This window comes from Lissotriton helveticus, assembly GCF_964261635.1.
Source record: "Lissotriton helveticus chromosome 1_1 unlocalized genomic scaffold, aLisHel1.1 SUPER_1_unloc_91, whole genome shotgun sequence".
Lineage (NCBI taxonomy): Eukaryota > Metazoa > Chordata > Amphibia > Caudata > Salamandridae > Lissotriton > Lissotriton helveticus.
Window position 1 is genome coordinate 688,668 of NW_027611738.1, and position 17,287 is coordinate 705,954.

A 17,287-nucleotide genomic window follows, 5' to 3' on the forward strand; every position below is an offset into this window, starting at 1 on the left:
ACTAGAACACAGTTTAGTTCAAGATTTCTTTCATTCTCTGAAGTCCCATGTTCCATTCCTCCTCAAATATAGCTTCAAGATTTTTGACTCATTTCTAATTGAGTTTACCTAGAGAATCCGTAGAGTTGTTCATTATTTTTGTTTGTATATGAGACATATTGCCTTCCTAGGATATGGCGTGGGGAGACCTCCCTCTAATGTCTAACACCCATTCTCAGTGCTTTTTTAACCCCATTGCATTCTGGTTGCTTTACATTGCATGTCCCCTCCAGGTTGGAGTTTTTAATGTGAGTTCTTACTCCATGGGTAAACATTGCTTTTGCTACTTGCCAAGGATGAAGTACATTTTCAAATACTTAAGGGAGATTTTTGCAAACTGCTTTTTAACAATATTGGGGTACTCTTTTACAGTTTAGAGCTACGACTTCAGATGGCTAGCATATGTTGTCAACAAACAGCAGAATGGGGACCATGAAACATACACTTCAGAAAATGGAGTAAATCAGTTTGTGACCCAGGGTATAAAATAGGGCACACCAATTCTGACATTAAAATAGGTTTAGTTAATTTAATACTGCAAAATAGTCAAACAGTGCAAAATCAGTTCCCTCATTTTCGCTTTGAGGTTATTTATGGGTCGAGTTTTGATCGCTAATGCTTCAAAAGTAATAATAACAAATGAAAAATATATTTTCTAAAATGGCTTCACTGTATGTTTCCATTATTTTAACTTCTGGGCAAAATGTTTAATGTAATGCCAACTGTGGCAAATCCTCTTTTCTCTATTCCTTATTACAGAATTAGGAAAAGGTGCAAATCTACTTATACTGTGATGTGCACTAACGCAAATTGTACATAAAATGACTCCGATTGGTTGTCCTTCATTTCTTTTTGGACTAGGTGACTGTAATTTCATTAGTTTCAGACATAGCCTGAAACAAATGAAAATGTCATTATTTTGCAAAAATAGAAATTACTTTATTACATCAGGCTTTCTGGATTAATGGATCAGATCCTAAGGGAGTTGAAGGGACATAAGGAAAGAACATAGCTTGTTTTAAAAGCGCCTGTCAAAAATAAAAATATGCATTAACACTGTAAAGGTTTCATCTTTGTAAGACTGTTTGCAGTGCCTTGACTTTTTTTAAAATAACGTCATATCACAGATGTGATGTTGAACACCAGGCTTCACAGTAACATTGTTGTGCATCATCGTCTCATCACATGTGGATGTTCAGGTGCCAAAGAAGGTCCAGTTTCTAATTTTAGTTCTTCTGATATTCAATGCATGGAAATGGCTTCATAGTGTGTGCGTTCTCTGGTGATTGACAAGATGTGACTTGCATGTAAATCTTTTCTCACACTCAGTGCAGTGAAATAGTCTCACACCTGCATGTATTTGCTGATGAAACAGCAGATTTGTCTTTGTAGTGAAGCTCTTTCCACACTTAGTGCAGTGAAAGGGCCGCATTCCTGTGTGTCATCTTTGATGATATAGGAGGCCCACTTTTCGAGTGAAGCGCTTTTCACACTCAGTGCATTGAAAGGGCTTCAGCCCTGTGTGTATCCTTTCATGCTGTAGAAGATTTGCCTTTTGGGAAAAGCTATTTTCACACTCAGTGCACCGAAAGGGTCTCACTCCGGTGTGTATTCTTTGGTGAGTAACAAGACTTGACTTTCGAGCAAAGCTTTTCTCACATTCACTGCACTGATGGAGGCTCACTCCTGTGTGTATTCTCTGATGAGTCCGAAGATGTGACTTACGAGTAAAGCTTTCGTCACACTGATTGCAGCGCAATGGACTCACCCTTGCGTGGATTTTTTGATGCTGCAGGAGATTGCATTTTTGAGTAAAACCTTTGTCACACTCGCTGCAGCGATATGACCTCACTTCTGAATGTATTCTTTGATGATACATAAGATGCGTCTTTTGCGCAAAGGTCTTTTCAGTGCAATGAAAGGGCCTCACTCCTGCGTGCCTTCTTTGGTGATACAGAAGACTTGTCTTTTTAGTAAAGGTCTTTTCACATTCATTGCACTGAAAGGGCTTCACCCCTGTGTGTTTTCTTTGGTGTTGTATCAGTTGTGTGCATAAAGTTCTTCCCACACACAGTGCAGTGAAAGGGTCTCATTCTGGTATGTATTCTTTGGTGCACTAGAAGAGCCGTCTTATGAATAAAGCTTTTCTGGCACTCGAAGCAGTGAAATGGCCTCTTTCCTGTGTGTATCTTTTGATGCATGCGAAGATTTGACTTTCGAGTATAACTTTTGTCACACTCAGTGCAGTGAAAGGGCCGCACTCCTGTGTGTATTCTTTGGTGAAGCAGAAGATATGACTTTTCATTGAAGCTTTTCTCGTATTTTTTTTTTTAATTACACTAGTGCAGTGCTGAGTTGGAGAAATCATTGGCCGCAGAAGAACTTTCGGCTATGTAGAGGATGAACGCGTGAGCAGGTATGTGTGACGGTTATTTAAAGCTCGTATGTAAAGTAAAAATTGAGAATTGTGGACAACTCAGCACTGCACTAGTGTAATTTAAAAAAACATAAGTTGAAGGCATGCATGTAAAGAGAAAATGGGTAGTACGGGATGCATAAGAAACGTGAAGTGGTGAACCGCCAGTAAGCTTAATAAAAAGGGCTGTCTTTCTTTCGTTGAAATGCATTTTCTAAAAAGAGCTTGGGATGAAAGGTATACTTGCTCTAGGCTTAAGTAGGACTGTGTTTGCACTGCTCGATCGTTTTTAATGACAGAGAGAGAATTGAGAAAGAATAGGTGAATCGAATATAATTGCAATGCTGAAGTAAAGATATTTAACGTAGTGGGAGGAATACGTATAACTGACATGATTTGTGTAAAAAGAACTTAAAAAATTGACGTGACTAGTAATGCATTATTTACAATTGTTGATTCACAGTTACCCCTGAAGAAGGGCAAAAGAATTGCCCAAAATGCATTGGGTTCTGAATAAAGAAAAAGCTGCTTCGAACTACTTTTTGCGTTTGGTTCAGTATTTACTAAAGAAGCCTGGATGGGCACAAGTGCATACTCTGAGTTACCAAGAAACGCAATATGCGGAATATGTGGACTACAGCTAAATCAAGAAGAAAAAGATGATAAACTTTTGGAGAAAGTATCAAATGGAATTAAGCATGGACTAATGGATTATTAACAGAAGGATCTAGTATCCTGAAATTGCAGTGCATCTGGGTGTGGAGTGTGGGTTCCACACTCCCCACTTGTTCATATATGTTTATAGTGCATGAGGGCATAGCACAGCCCAGTTCGCACGTATTTGATATAGTTTGATAAAAAATGGACTTGAACTTAATATTTTGATAAATATAGGTGTGCAACCACCTCTTTTGATTGTTTTTAACCTCCACCAATATTCCTTGCATTATTACCAGCAATGGTGCTAATTTATCGACCACCTCCTTGTAGAAGCATATAGTAAAGTCATTAAGGGGGTTTGTTTGTACCCTCATGATCAGAGAGTTACATTTTTCAAGTTTTTCATCAATCCCAGAGACGAAGATTGCCACGGTGTTAGGTAAGTCCACCTAATATACATTTTATTTGCATGGAGCCTGAGGGTCATAACTGTCGCTTGCATTGAATTCAAAATTGCCGCCAACGTGTTGGTAAAGTAACTCCTGGGCTTCGTATCCCTGTTGTGTTCGCCCATCTGCACCATTTGGATTGTCCCCCCCGTCATGATTCTCCAAGGACCCTCAAATCAGGGGGTTCGGGGTCCTCAGATTTCCTAACCTTGAATTCTGTAAAAGAGTAGAGCCTGAATTGGGAGCTCATCAACACGTCCAAAATGTCAGAGTCAATCCTGTGATATCGATCGATCGATCCTCTGATATCGAGCATCATTTATCGTGGGGGTCTGCTGAGAACCTAGGCAGACCTGTCCTGCTGGTACTGCTGGTGCTACTTAGCCTCGTTCCTGTCTTGAAGGTCATCCTCAGCAGACCAGCTATAGGGTCGCAAGTTTTTTGAGATCAGAATCGTTGGTAACAACGGGGCCTGTGGATGTCGCCCCTTTAGCTTCCTTACTCCCTACTATCTTCATGTGCTGATTTTCACTTAATGAGTTATGATGCAATCCGGCCACCTTGGTTGCTTAATAGCTGGAGAAAGTCTGTTATCTTTAATATTTTGGGCTGTTCAGGTGCGACCTTAGCCTCGCCATGAATTGCTGCGCTTCCATAACACCACTGCACTGCGGTCTATCCGCTGTAACTGAACTGCTCTCTGGGTCTAGTTTACAACTCTCTGTGAAGGGCTCCTTAGTGCTGTCCTTTAGGGCCTTCTTTTTGCTGCCACTTCTCTAGCCTCCTGCTCCCGTTTTTTTTAATTTGTGGCTGGTGCTTTACCTTGCTAGTTCTCATTTTGGTGTAGGTTGAGGGGTGTTTGAGTGTTACGGTTATAGTGTTGCAGTGGCACCTCACACACTTATTGGTAAAGAGATCAGCAGCATGAACATTGGCCTGTGCACTGGCCGACTAGCCGAGCCGAGCTCTTCATTCTTTTCACCTGTTGTCAGCAGTAGGACAGTGGAGCACAACAGAGGAGTAGTGCTGGGATGCTCAGGTGTGCAAGCAGCTGGCAGCTGGGAATGGGGGCTTGAGCACGCCAATGGCACTGCCACACCCTTTCCTAATGGTCTCTTCCTGCCTCCCCCTTGTGCGGTGTGGGGGTGGACTCACTCCTTGCGCTGATGCACTGCTGGATGGCTCAGGTTTAGGGCATTCCGCCATATGCCGCAATATATCAGGGGGACCCTATTCGGGGCTCTCAAATCTCAAAGTCTTGACCAGGGAGGAGAGGCTAGCCGGATCACAAGCTGCACCTTGTCCTAACCGGGCAGCTTACGTGAAACAAGGCCCTACCCACCAGCAGCAGAATTGAACGCAGCCCCCCTAAACTTGTTCTTTACTTTCTTTAAACAAATCCTTAAGCTATTTTGCTGCCAAAGTGAGGTGCAAAAAGATAGTGGCAAAACGTCGGTGGTAAACAGCGCGTGGCAGAGGTCGAATTTAGGCTCGCAAGTTACCTGACCGTTGTTGCAGCCTGCTCCCGGCAGCTTCCCCTCTGTACCCCATTCCCCTCTGGCCCTCTACAGTCTCAGGAATCCCCTGGTACCCAACCCAATGGAGGGTTTTAAATGGTGGGGGCAGTCCTTGAACAGCGGAGCAGCAGCCAGAGGCAAGCCGCGAGACCCCAGGCATGGCGGACCGCAGCACGGCCACCTCCTTGCTCGCGCCTCGTTCATTCGCTCTGACTCCTCCTCCCTCGTAACACGTAACGTCAGCGTGCGGATCTGTGCAACTCCAGGCAGAAGGTAAAATCTTATGGTTTATCTTGAGGTGAAGGTCGTGGAGAAAGGGTGTGAATGTGTTGCATAAACTGCCCTCACCTCCTGGGGAAGGGTAATATAACAATGCCAGCGCCTTGAGACCCTCACGGGTGAGTAGCACGCTTTAAAATCCCCTGTTTGATTGAATGTCTCATCACATACCCTAAGATACAGGAGCAAGGTGGTGCGTCTTCACCCCTGCCAGTGCTCTAAGTTCTCAGGGTGGCTTGTTGATCTCTGTCCCTTCAGAGCACCCAAGGTCACAAAGGAGGAGCTTTGTATCTTTGTCCATTCACGTGCTGTACATGGGGTTGAGTATCGCCAGCCCCGAACTGTGCCCTACTGGAGATAGGGTTTTGTCCTATGAAAGTATTGTTTTTAATTTGCAATGTGACAGGTATTACTGCTTTTCCAGATGGTGTATATGGAAAATAGAGAGAATTAAGTGCGGCTATGATAATAATTACATATATAAGCACGATGAAGTGATAGCAGAAAAAAGAGAGAGAAAAGGGCAACTGAAAAAGATAATGTGAGAGACAGAGAGAGATCGTCGTCAGGTTCTAGGACATAAAGTAGATAGGAGCCTTAACTTACCTGCTGAGAAAGCAATACTTTGTCTCTTTTGAGCTTCTTCGTATGTCACGGGAAGCGTATCCTCCTCTTCTTTGATGCCGGCATTGCTGCTAGGACGCTCCCAAGTCCTAAGGCAACAGAAACATGGAAGAGTTATTACACTGGGAGCACTTCAGTCAAATCTGTTGATTTTCAATTTCCATGAACAGCCAGGCATTCTTCTCTTCCCACAGAGGTTGAGCCAAGGACCAGGAAACAGAGTCCTTGTTCTCCATCTAATACTCAATGCTCATCACTTATTTACACACATGAGTAACAACACCTTGAATCATTAAATCACAACACCTAGGCCCACATGCATCAAAGAAAAAACCTGTTGCAAATGGACAGATTCTCAGAATCTGCCCCTTTGCGACTGGTATTTTTGCATTTGGGATGCATCATCCCAAATGGAAAAATCTCAGTTTAAGAAATCACAATATTGCAATTACTTAAACGCAATGCAATAAAGTTAAAAGAATTGCGATTTCGCAATTAAGAATCACAATTTACCGTCAAATGAAAGGTGATGGGATGGTAAATTGTGATTCCTTTGAAAAAAGCACCAAAGTGCATATGTCACAGTCCCATGTTACACACACACATGCCCCTGGGGCATGTGTGTGCGCAACATGGGTGCACATATCAATTTCAGGGGTGCAACAGGGTGTCCTTTTCACACCCTTGCACCCCTGAAAAAAATTTACATTCCACAACTTTAATAAAACTGTCAATAAGGTTTTTTGTGTTCGAATAAGAAACCATTTTGATTTAGACAGCTTCAGTTTTGATTCCTGGGCTTCCACTGTTTCTCTTGTAGTCACGTCTATTTGATTTTTTATATCTTTTTTTTTACATTTCGGTACATTCACACAGATGTCTTTAATTATAGCTTGCCTGTGAGCTCAAATAGATTTATGTTTGCATTAGCAAACCTACAATTCAAAACTGGGCAAAATGTGTATTTTTACTTTTTTCATTTGTCAAGCACAAATGCTAAGACCAGGCATAGTTTGAAGATATAAATAACACAACACATACAATATAAAATACAAATAAAAAAGACATAGCAGCAGTGAGAGTACAAACTTTAAGCTAAGTTAACGGTCATCAACAACAGTTAAAACAATGTAATCTTCAGACCTCTGTACTAACCGCTAAACATGCCGATGGAATGAAAAGAGGTGGTCAAATGATTCAAGAGTATGCCTCTTGCCACCCCAGATGCTTCTTCCCTGGATTCACACTTGCCACCTGGAGATTCACAGTTTGGGATCAAAGGCCAATTGTAGGGCTCTCACAAGTTTATTGAAGGTGGACAGATAGGACAAATAGTACACAGCCAATCCCTAAACAGTCTCTCATAGTGTACATAACATCCGCAGATGAATCTGTGTCTCTATCATCGCCAAGCAAGGTACTTCCATCAGCTAGACACGTGTTCAAAGCTCCAAAGGCAAAATACTACTAGCATCACTCTAACTATGGACTACCTGCACTTTGAACTAGGGGTGGGCGGAATTTGGATAGCCGTGCTACGCAAAGCTCCGCAAAACGGTAAAAAATCTCTGCGAGCACGCAGAGTTCCACGAACACACAGAATTGCTTGTTCCGCCCGTTCGCTGTGCTTTTTTCTTGTTCGCGAATGCAGTTTGCATGCTCGGGTGGAAATATCTTTCAAATATGCATTTTGAAAGTGCAAAAAGCAAAAAATTCCGCGAAGCAGTGGATCGCTGAATTTTTGCCAATTCCGTGTTCTCCGCGGAACGCTAAATTACCCAAATTCCACAAGTGGAACAGAATTTACCTGCCAGGCCTACTTTGAACACGGGGTGCTGAGAAATGCTGAGCAGTACAGCCGGCTTTCGTTAAGTCTGGCTGCTCAGATTCTGAAGGCGAAAGAAGTGAGAGGTGTGATTCAGAAAGAGTAAAGAGATGGAAGCTGGAACAACAAAAAGAGCAACCTGATTTGCATTTCTTTTAGTTTTCTTACTACTATTACTACACCATATTAAATAAATGAGTCCACCCTTTGGTAGTTCATAACTCCAAAATCAGAGCCAAACAGGAAGGTAGATACAGTTTTCAGCCCCAAGAGTTCCTAATGCATAAATCCACGCGCATCATATAGTCGCGGATTAGGAATCTCACAAGGACTTGAAAGACAAAGATTTTACCAACTGGATGGAATAAAATGCCCATTGGATAAATGAAGGACAGCCCTTCGAAGACTCCGCGATCACCTAACAAACAAAACTAACCCATTACAACCTCAGCGGACACTTGCGTTTCCACTCTGGCGGAGAAATATTAATGCTACCATCTGACCGAGTCGTCCAGTCGATATGACTCACCTGCATTTATCCTACAGGTATATCTTTCACTAACATAAATGCCCATTAAGTTGCTTTTAAAAATAATTGAAGCCTCTATTGTTGAGCCCAGGATTAGGTATGTAACTATGTAACCTGTAACTCGCTGTAACTCATGTAAAGCGCTCTGACACCTCTGGGTCTAGTAGCGCTATATAAAACTAAAATAAATAAATATTGATTACTGTAAAGAACCATCTTTCTCTCTCCCTGTACAAGAAGTTACAGCACAAACCTGCTGCAAACAACAAAGCACTCAAATGCTTCTAATCCGGAGCATAGACAAATGCAGGATCTTGAGAAGTGAATCTGGAGGGCACATCCAATCAGAGCTCCCACAGCACTGTTCCACGGGGAGGTGAAAAGCATGTGTGCAGGCAATATGTTTTTGTATTTTTTGGCAGGGCTTTACTGGCAATACACACATCTTACATACAAGTCAGGCCCAATAGTATGCACAACATGAACACTCTATGGGCCATACGTAGGTAATCTCTATTTACCGATTCTTAAATACCGAATTTTACCGATTCGGTATCGGTATTTACCGATTCGGTAATTCCCATTCATTCTTATGGGATGAATGGGAAGCCATTCCCTATTACCGATTCGGTAAATACCGAATCGGTAATAGGGGGGGAATATTCAAGGGTGGCAGGGTGTCACACCCTGTTGCACCCCTGAATTGTGCATTTGTGCACATTTGGCGCACATACATGTCCTAAGGGCATGTATGTCTGCCCCATGGCACTTTTAAAAAAGCACAAAATTGCTTTTTTAAAGGTATTCGATATTTACCACCAACTTGTAGTTGGTGGTAAATAACGAATCCTTAAATCAAAAATGCACTCACTTGAGTGCTCCCTACATAGGATTTAAGGATTCGGTAATTTACCGATTTGGTATTTTAAGAATTCAGTAACTTACAGATTCCTTAAATTACCGATTCGGTAAATTATCGAATCCTTAAATCCAGCCACCTACATTAGAAAAAGCTAAATACCGGTCGGTAACGGAAAATGTACCCATTTTCGGCCGTTACTAACCGGTATTAAGCTACCTACATATGGCCCTATTTCCTTGAAGTATTTATGCAATAGGCTTAGAGCCTGGAAAGCTAACTGAATGAATGCCAATACTAACAAATATAGAATTGATTCTTCTGAACTACTTTTGACACCAATTGCTTTAATACATCAATAAACTGGAAATGTTCCACTCTCTGAAAGCTGCCGAGCTACATCCAGTGACTACAGCCACAAAGGCCAGTCTGCAGAGACCAGACTCTGGAAGGAGGCAGAAAGATCCACTTGCTTGCCTTCCATACACTGCAGCAAGAGGACACGGTCAGTGCTCTGAAGAGAGAACTTAGGAGTTGGGCAGGAGGGCCCCTTCCCTCTACAGAGGGAATCATTAGAGAGGAAGGTGTATAAAGGATGCTAGAATTACAGAGGGTGAGACACATGGGGACAGGTAGCTGAGGGGAAAGACAAGTTAAAGAAGCGAAATCCGGATGCCTACCCAACAACTTTTTAAGGTTTGCAGAGATACTTGCATGGTTCTGCATGATAAAATATAGTGGATATCATAAGTAAGCCAAACAATAATAAGCATATATACAAGATTAGGTAGGAATCAGATTAACACATTTTCATTGTGATTTTTAACATTCTGATACAAATGATATGTGGGCAGGTAATGTCTTATAAATAACAATATTCTTCAGAATACTAGCTATTGCGTTTGTTTACTCTTTACGACAACCAGGGGGGGGTCTGTATTTACTATACCCCCCGCTGAGAAGCGGTCGTCTGAAAGAACTGCCTGACTCCTAACACCCCCTGTCTAAGGAGCATAACACTGTGGAGAGGAGGGAGAAACACCTGCCGGATGGACTTTTCTCCAAAGAGAGTGGGTTCTGCACTTTACCTCTTGGGCTGTTATACATCTGCCCAGGTGTGTCTCATCCACCCAAACAGAGAGGCTCTCAGCGTGTTCATATCTACCCATCTGCACACATGTCCTGCACATTTGTGTCAATGGAGAGCAGTCCCGGTCCCACATATATCATGTGTTCATATCTACCCATCTGCACACATGTCCTGCACATTTGTGTCAATGGAGAGCAGTCCCGGTCCCACATATATCATGTGTTCATATCTACCCATCTGCACACATGTCCTGCACATTTGTGTCAATGGAAAGCAGTCCCGGTCCCACATATATCATGTGTTCATATCTACCCATCTGCACACATGTCCTGCACATTTGTGTCAATGGAAAGCAGTCCCGGTCCCACATATATCATGTGTTCATATCTACCCATCTGCACACATGTCCTGCACATTTGTGTCAATGAAGAGCAGTCCCGGTCCCACATATATCATGTGTTCATATCTACCCATCTGCATACATGTCCTGCACATTTGTGTCAATGGAGAGCAGTCCCGGTCCCACATATATCATGTGTTCATATCTACCCATCTGCACACATGTCCTGCACATTTGTGTCAATGGAAAGCAGTCCCGGTCCCACATATATCATGTGTTCATATCTACCCATCTGCATACATGTCCTGCACATTTGTGTCAATGGAAAGCAGTCCCGGTCCCACATATATCATGTGTTCATATCTACCCATCTGCATACATGTCCTGCACATTTGGGTCAATGGAGAGCAGTCCCGGTCCCACATATATCATGTGTTCATATCTACCCATCTGCACACATGTCCTGCACATTTGTGTCAATGGAGAGCAGTCCCGGTCCCACATATGTCATGTGTTCATATCTACCCATCTGCACACATGTCCTGCACATTTGGGTCATTGGAAAGCAGTCCCTGTCCCACATATATCATGTGTTCATATCTACCCATCTGCATACATGTCCTGCACATTTGTGTCAATGGAGAGCAGTCCCGGTCCCACATATATCATGTGTTCATATCTACCCATCTGCACACATGTCCTGCACATTTGTGTCAATGGAAAGCAGTCCCGGTCCCACATATATCATGTGTTCATATCTACCCATCTGCATACATGTCCTGCACATTTGTGTCAATGGAGAGCAGTCCCGGTCCCACATATATCATGTGTTCATATCTACCCATCTGCACACATGTCCTGCACATTTGTGTCAATGGAGAGCAGTCCCGGTCCCACATATATCATGTGTTCATATCTACCCATCTGCATACATGTCCTGCACATTTGTGTCAATGGAGAGCAGTCCCGGTCCCACATATATCATGTGTTCATATCTACCCATCTGCATACATGTCCTGCACATTTGTGTCAATGGAAAGCAGTCCCGGTCCCACATATATCATGTGTTCATATCTACCCATCTGCATACATGTCCTGCACATTTGGGTCAATGGAGAGCAGTCCCGGTCCCACATATATCATGTGTTCATATCTACCCATCTGCACACATGTCCTGCACATTTGTGTCAATGGAGAGCAGTCCCGGTCCCACATATGTCATGTGTTCATATCTACCCATCTGCACACATGTCCTGCACATTTGGGTCATTGGAAAGCAGTCCCTGTCCCACATATATCATGTGTTCATATCTACCCATCTGCATACATGTCCTGCACATTTGTGTCAATGGAGAGCAGTCCCGGTCCCACATATATCATGTGTTCATATCTACCCATCTGCACACATGTCCTGCACATTTGTGTCAATGGAAAGCAGTCCCGGTCCCACATATATCATGTGTTCATATCTACCCATCTGCACACATGTCCTGCACATTTGTGTCAATGGAGAGCAGTCCCGGTCCCACATATATCATGTGTTCATATCTACCCATCTGCACACATGTCCTGCACATTTGTGTCAATGGAGAGCAGTCCCGGTCCCACATATATCATGTGTTCATATCTACCCATCTGCACACATGTCCTGCACATTTGTGTCAATGGAGAGCAGTCCCGGTCCCACATATATCATGTGTTCATATCTACCCATCTGCACACATGTCCTGCACATTTGTGTCAATGGAGAGCAGTCCCGGTCCCACATATATCATGTGTTCATATCTACCCATCTGCACACATGTCCTGCACATTTGTGTCAATGGAGAGCAGTCCCTGTCCCACATATATCATGTGTTCATATCTACCCATCTGCATACATGTCCTGCACATTTGTGTCAATGGAGAGCAGTCCCGGTCCCACATATATCATGTGTTCATATCTACCCATCTGCACACATGTCCTGCACATTTGTGTCAATGGAGAGCATCCCGGTCCCACATATGTCATTTCTTTCCTTTTTACTTACTTTGGGGGCAGAGACCACTGATTTTATTCTATAAATCCTTTCAACCAAAAGGAGCAAAGTTCCTCCTTTTATTTTCTCTCGATCAAAAGGTGGAAGAGGCAATCACGGAACCTGTTTTAATGTAAGGAACAGAACAAGTCAATTGACAGTACTTTGTATGATGACAAATTGATCAACGTGTAAACGTGGAGAAAAGAACTGCATAAGGCGGGAGAAACATGGCTTAGAAATAAGTTTCAAACCCAGAGACCTGGGGGGCATATTATCAAGGGGGTTTATCTCCGCTATTTTGGCTTTAAAAGCCAAGAAAGCGGAGATAAAATTATCTCCCTATTACCTAGCTGTCGCTAACACCAGTTAGTGACAGCTAGTAGGAGATAGCGGCCATCTCGGGCCCCACTTTGCATGTCAGTGATATTTATCACTAATGACATGCAAAGTGGGCGTGCCAAGATGTTAGCGACTGGAAACAGTCGCTAACATCGCTATCTCAAAGTCAAAGTCAAAGTCAAAGGATTTTATTTGTGTAGGTACTCAACCGAGGACCACAAATGTAGAAAATGAGATAAAAATTAACAAAAAAGAAAAGTACATCACAAATTAATATAAAGCTAGTGTTGATTTAAAAATTTTTTACAAATTATAACATACAAACTCATTCGGGGGGTTGATACCTGCTATTAATATTTCGGAATCTTTTACTAACCTACAGGATCTATATATCGGCAAAATAAACTGAGCGCGAGCAGCTACTACTTTAAAGTTTGGGCAAATAAACAGTAAGTGTTCCACAGTCTGCTCACCCCCTTGACATAGCAAACATAGATGAGAGAGATCTCCACGTGACCATTTTGATTTAAAAGATTGTACAGGTAAAATCCCTGCTCGAAACATAAAAATCACCCTCCTTGCACTATGAGAAAGACAAAATGAAATATAAGGGGGTATATTCTTGTACTCTATAAGTGTAATAAAGGGTTTGAATAATTTAAGCCGCTGGCTGTGTGCATAGTCCAAATCATAGCTCAACCGAGGAGTAAAACATTTTAGAAAGAGTTTTAGTTGTGACGCGGACCAAGTCTTTAAGATTTCTATAGAAATTTCAGCCATTTGGAGTGCCGCAGACAAGTTAACTAGAAAAGTTTGATTATCTACATCTGTGCCGAAAGTCTCTTTTTGCAGCAGAAATCTGAGGGTACCCTCCGTAGCGTGAAGAAGATTAAAGGCCCATCTAATTATATTTGCCACAGCAGTGGCAAAAGCACTAGTGATTCCGAATTCCAGCCGTAAAACCTGAACTGGTGTTGCAATTGGAACCCTCATCATTTTTTTCAAGATTTTCCCCTCTTGACGGTCCATGAAGCCCCATTGTTGAATGGGAATGTATTCTGTAGCATATGACAGGACTGCAGGTATTTTTACTTTATATATCTTTATTAATGAGGAAAAATGCCTGCTCCCTGTGGCGCTATATAGTCTGGACAGAGTTCCTGCATGTAAGTCAGATTTTTTCTTTAACTTCTCAATATGCTTTGTATTTGAGAGATTCTTGGTAAGAATCCTGCCAAGATAGATGTATTCTTTTTCTTCTTCAACCTTTTCATCTCCTAGCCTCCAATTGTATTTGGCACTTTTCTTCCTCCCAGAGAAGGCTACAACTTTAGTTTTCCCTATGTTCGGAATTAAGAAATTGTCCTTTGAGTATTTGAACAAAATATCAAGGGAATTTTGCAAACCAAATGGTGTGAGATCGAATAAGACTATATCGTCCGCGTAGAGCAGCGTATGAACTCTTTGCTGGTTAATTTTTGGGGGCAAGCTAAGGCCCTTTTCTAATTGTTTAGGCAAGTCATTTAAATATAACGAAAACAGCATGGGGGCTAATAAACAGCCCTGTTTGAGGCCGTTTTCAGTATATATTACTTTCGTTAGTCCTTTTTCGCCCCCCATTTGGACTCGACACCAAGTAGTTGTATGGAGGCTAATAATGGCCTGTAGCAGATGTTCGTTAATTCCCAAACTCCTCAATTTTTTCCATAGTGTCGGACGGTCCACTCGGTCGAATGCAGTCGAGTAATCTATAAAGGCCATGTAGACCGTCTGTTTTTTTCTTGTGACATATTTGTCCAGGAAAAACTGAATAATTGCGATGTTATCTGTGACAGAGTGTTTGGGTCTGAAGCCTGACTGGAACATAGGTATCAACCCCAACGAAAAGGCCCAGTTTTTTAATTGTAGGAGGATCTCTGCTGCGAAGATTTTCCCAGTAGCATCCAGCAGAGCTATTTGGCGATAATTTCCTGCTACCGTTTTGGAGCCTTTTTTGTGAATTGGGATAATTGTACTCCCTTGCCATGACTTGGGTACTTGACCACAGGACATAATGTGGTTAAAAAGTGGAGTTAGTAGAAGGCTCCATTCCTTAGGGTTTGTTTGCAGGGCCTTTATAGGAATTTGATCAGGGCCGAAAGCTCCTGTACTTCTTGCCCTCCTAATGTGTGTTTCGACCATCACATTTGTTGTTTTCGGGATTACTATTTCCTTTACATTTTCCTCCACTTTATTGGAACCGTTTGTTTGCGATTTGTCCACATTTGTTTTGTAGAGTTCTGCCAAGTAGAGTTCCCACTCTATCGGAGGAACAGGTACTGCTTGTAATTTCTTTTTTGTGCCCGATAGTTTGGCTATTATGGACCAATAGGTTCTCTGATTTGATTCTTTGGCAGCAATTTGTAATTCGACCCAGTTTCGATCTTGGAGGGATTTTCTCTCCCTTGTTTTTCCTCTTCTCAATTGGTTTTTTACTTTGTTTATTTCCTTCTTTTTAGCAGGAGAGGGGCAAAGGTATTGAGCACGTATCAATTTATTTAGGGTCTTCCTTATCAATGAATTCCCTGTTTTGTTGTTATTTTTCCTTTGTAAATTAGTATTGTTTTTATGAGAATTCATTTTAGTTATTACCTCTTTAAGTTCAATGAGCATGATCTCAAAGTTTTCAATAGGATCATCTGAGTAATAGTTCCTTAAGAAGTACTGATGCTCAATCAAATTTGTTATTTTACTCAGGGAGGACGGATTCCAAAAAATACGTCTCCGATCACTGTTTACCAGAGTATCTTTTCTTTCGAGAATCATCGGACCTTCTTCTGCTGACTGGGCAGACCAACTGATTCTGAGTTGCATGACAGCATGGTCACTATCAGTGGTGAAATTGGAGCAGAGATGGGACATAGTTTCGAACTGGTCCTTGCCGCAAATGATGTAATCTATTATTGACGGTCTCCCGTTACCCTGCCTTGTATAAGAGGCCGGGATGTCGCCTTCCACATTCCCGTTAAGAATGGTTCCATTTATGGTAAGTAGTACTGATAACAGTGTTTTCCCTCTTTTGTTCGATCGGATATCTCTGGGGAATTGAGGGATTAAAGGTTCCAAGTTTTCCTCTTCCAAAATTTTTCCCCACTTTTTTATTTCTAAATTGGAAATCTTCCCGTTAAAGTCACCCAATATCAAGTAATTTGGGAACAAAAGGGCTTCCATTATTTGTGTAATAATTTGCAGGGTATCGTCATATAAAGTGTCATATTTTTTTCCTGGGGGGGCATAAACATTAAAAAGTAGCGTTGTTCTCGTTGAAGTCGAATTGTAGGCTTTCAGAGACAGTTTGATACATTGCACATTTTCACTATTGGTTTCCACAATCTCTTGTGCCCATAGGAGATCCTCTCTCATTAAAATTGCCAATCCCCCTTTGGCATGTCCCCGATATGAGGGTTTTGCACATATGTTATACACATAGTAACCTTGTTGTACAAAGGGCTCGGTTTCCCAAGTTTCTTGAAGGGTCAATATGTCTGGCTGGGAAGCAAGGACTTCCTTCATTTTTTTTCTTGATCTACCAGCAATGTTCCACGTTATGACCTTTAGACCTTGGTTAAACAGGGTACTTTAATTGATTTGGGCCTTTGTTATTGTTTAACATCCCTGGTAGCCACGTCCAGGAGTTCTCAAATTTATTTTCATCAGCATTTTTTGCCTTCGATTCTATGTGCCACACTTCCCTTTCCCCTTTTTTTATACGAATTTTTAGAATCTCTTCTCCCTGTTGTATATCACTAATTTGGATATCCTCCAGATCTCTTACAGTCCCCAAAGAATGTTTCCCCTCATTCAGGTGCAGTGAGGAGAAAAGTTGAGTGTTGATTTTGGGAATTGGATTATTTTTATTTCCTTTAAGCTCGATTTTCTCAATGACATCGTAGCCAAATCGATGTATTATCTCCTTTTCCTTCAGGATAATACTTGGTATTACTGGAGACCAGAACGAGACCACTGCGATTTTACTCAGACCACGCTTTGGAAATGATACTAAATCGATGTCACTACTCGTCATGAATTGAAGAGACTTTATATTTTGTAAAAGATGAAGGATCCTGCTTCTATTCAAAGGAGTATTGTCAGTTGGAAAGAGTTCCTCAAATTGGAGGACGTTTGATTGGGTGACGATCTTCCAGAGTTTGTCCTCCTCACAGACGGTTATATCAGCGTTTTCTTGTCTTGTCGTAGAAACCGTGGTTGATGGAAAATATACTTCCGCCTTAGGATTCAAGGATCTCTTTATGTCAGTGTT

The 17,287-nt window shown here is 42.0% G+C and overlaps 1 pseudogene; it reads right to left on the reverse strand.

The window, feature by feature from the left end:
• Positions 1–1,300: 1,300 nt before the first annotated feature.
• Positions 1,301–16,197, reverse strand: LOC144806632 (uncharacterized; annotated as a pseudogene).
• Positions 16,198–17,287: the final 1,090 nt, after the last annotated feature.